Here is a 3,431-nt window from a genome sequence, read left to right on the forward strand (position 1 = left end):
TAATTCCGCGATGCTCCGAGCGCCTTCAGTCAGAGGAAGCCTCGAGGGCGGCGGCAGCGCTGGCGGAGCCAGCTGGACGCCGCCGGTTAAAGCTGTGAGGCCGCCGCCCGACGGGAGCTCGTGAGTTCGGGCGTTCGGCCTCGCTCGCGGGGGCCAGTCCCTAGGCCCTGAAAATGGCTTCCTTGGATGTTTGAGGGACCAGGAGCCCCTAATTCCGCGATGCTCCGAGCGCCTTCAGTCAGAGGAAGCCTCGAGGGCGGCGGCAGCGCTGGCGGAGCCAGCTGGACGCCGCCGGTTAAAGCTGCTCAGCGGTTAAAGCCAAGCCAGGTTAAAGCCAAGCCAGGGCTTCGGTAGTCGGCTCACAGAAACAGGGACAACTGACGGGAGCCCTCACCCCTCGAACAAGTGACAAAAGCGATCACTCCGCAATGGAAGACGGCCTTAATTAAATGTTCCTTTCTCCTCGGTACATCAATGAGTTCCTTCATTTAAATATAAAAGGGTATGTTCTTTAAAAGAACAAATCCGTGAGCCGAGATCGCGCCACTGCACTCCAGCCTGGGCGACAGAGCTAGACTCCCTCTCAAAAAAGAAAAAGAAAAAAATCCGTTACTCCCAGCCCCGATAAATAACGATTGAACAAGTATTTTAGAAGACCCGTCAGAGGAAAGGACCCTCTCACACGTGTTGAGAGCAATGTGAGTTGTTAGAACCCTTTGGGGAAGTAATCCAGGAATAGCTATTAAAATTGAAAACGCACGTGACCTTTGACCCAGCGACATTTCCTCTCGGAATCTTCCAGAAGTAAAAGGAACAGTAAATAAGTTATGTGTGAAAGTGTTACTGGGGGAGCCCTACCTGGGAGGTAGGGTTAAGTGGGAACAGTGTGGGTAATCTTTAAAGACTATTATGAAGACTGTTTAACAAGCATGTGTTAAATCTCCGTGTGCGGATCTAGAGGGACAGACAGCCATGATGTGGTGTTAAATGAGAAAAGATGTCTGTACAGAAATGTCTAATCAAGTTGAATGATCAAGAATTAATTTTTTTAAAAGTCTAATAAAAAGAAGCCTGTGTGTATGTGACAGGACATTTTTGAATAAGCACGGGGAAAGATGAAGAAATACACAAGGGTGGTTGAGAGGAGGCAGTAAGAGGTACTAGGAAAATGGAAAAGGAAAGATGAGAGGCAGCAGGATTATGGGGGGAGAGTACTTATGGTATAACATTCACTAAAAATGAATATAAAAATCTTAACTATTGGCCAGGCACAGTGGCTCACGCCTGTAATCCCAGCACTTTGGGAGGTCAAGGCGGGTGGATCACTTGAGGTCAGTAGTTTGAGACCAGCCTGGCCAACGTGGTGAAACCCGGTCTCTACTAAAAATGTAAAAATTAGCCGGGTGTGGTGGCGGGCGCCTGTAATCCCAGCTATTTGGGAGGCCGAGGCAGAAGAATCGCTTGAATCCGGGAGGCGGAGGTTGCAGTGAGCCGAGATCATGCCACTGCACTCCAGCCTGGGCGACAGAGCGAGACTCTATCTTTAAAAAAAAAAAAAAAAAAAAAAAAGGAAATCTTACCTGTAGTATTACTACAAAAATGTAAATAAAAAAAATTGTATGGATAAAGACTAGATAGTAACATGGATGAATGAAAATGAATTTAATTAGAAATGGAATGAGGGGTTTTCTCTTTGATTTTAATTGTGATTTTAATGTTTTAATTGTATAAAACGTTAATTTTGTTTTTGTTGTTACTGTTTTAGAGACAAGGTCTTGGTCTGTCACCCAGGCTGTAGTATAACAGTATAATCATAGCTCACTACAACCTGGAACTTCTGGGCTCAAGCGAACCTCCCACCTTAGCTTCCCAAGTAGCTGGGCCTAGAGGCACGTGCCACCATGCCCAGATAATTTTTATATTTGTTTGTAGAGACACTGTCTCATATGTTGCCCAGGCTGGTCTTGAACTCCTGGCCTCAAGCAGTCCTCCCACCTCAGATTCCTAAAGTGCTGGGATTACAGTGAGCCACCACACCCAGCCTAATGTTAATTTTTAATTTAAAATGTTAGGCCGAGTGCGGTAGCTCACACTTGTAATACCAGCACTTTGGGAGGCCAAGGTGGGTGGATCACTTGAGGTCAGGAGTTCGAGACCAGCCTGGCCAACATGGTGAACCCCATCTCTACTAAAAATACAAAAATTAGCCAGGTGTGATGGCGTGTGCCTGTAATCCCAGCTACCCGGGAGGCTGAGGCAGGTGAGTTGTTTGAACCAGGGAGGTGGAGGTCGCAGTGAGCCAAGATCCCACCATTGCAGTCCAGCCTGGGCAACAGAGCAAGACTCTGTCTCAAAAAAAAGTTAATTTAGTTGTAGTTTCCGTATTGTTTCTCAATAAAATAACATTTCTAAAAAAGGAAGAGTGATATCAGTGAAAATGGTGGATTAAGGACCCCAGCAAGTTTGCCTTTCCATAAAGGAAGCAATGAAAGAACTGACAAAAATCGTCAGAATCAACTTTCTTAGAGCCCTGGAAATTAGTCAAAGGCTTGCAGCAACCCATCTAGCATTTAGTCAAGAAAAACAGCAAACTCTCAGTAAGAACAGCAATCTTTATAGTGTTTTAATTTACCCTAGTCCTATAGCCCGCCCCCGCCACCGCTCCACCATCTCTAGTTCCATGGCAGCCTTGAAAACTTACAGCCCACGTTCCTAGTACCTGTACCAGAGGGAGGAGACAGGGATGGAACTACTTCAAAGTCTCACTCCCAAAGAAGAGTCATTATTTGACCTATCTAGTGGGTCCCTGGAAAAAAACCCAGAAAGGCTTGTCTTTATTAAACCTCATTGGAGCTAGCTCAGTCCTAAAGGTTTTTCCACCTGAAGAGGTAGTTATTTGTCAAATATTTTAACATCGTGACTGGCTGAGGCAATAGGTAACAGTAGGAGCAAACAATAGACTAACCAAGAAATGTAAAAGGAAACGTTGAAGGATGAGATGTCCATAAGGGCTTTGAAAAGCTCCAGTATATTTTTAGGAATTTAGAAGGCCATGTGAATGCATAGGTCTGTGCACATGCTCTGTTAACACCTGAGAAGATCCTTACCTCTGACTACTAGCTGACACTGAGGCTCTGTGCTAGCAGGAAATAAAAGCTATGCAGAGTTGAAAACTGCCTAATGAAAACTGGAGACATGCCCCAAAGTGCATACAGAGCCCCTTGGCAAAGACTAGGAGACCTATTGGTTCCAGGTGTTTAAGGAAATCTCCATCTAATCATTAGTTGACCAAGTAGAGACTTCAATAGTCACAAACAATGAAGATACACACTTTACAAAATTAGTTCAAAAAAGTTACTAAACAGCAACTATTAGGTTGGTGCAAACCGCAATTACTTTTGCACCAACCTAATACTAAAATAAGCACAATC

This window comes from Colobus angolensis, unplaced genomic scaffold (assembly GCF_000951035.1).
Source record: "Colobus angolensis palliatus isolate OR3802 unplaced genomic scaffold, Cang.pa_1.0 Scaffold2, whole genome shotgun sequence".
In the NCBI taxonomy this organism is placed as follows: domain Eukaryota; kingdom Metazoa; phylum Chordata; class Mammalia; order Primates; family Cercopithecidae; genus Colobus; species Colobus angolensis.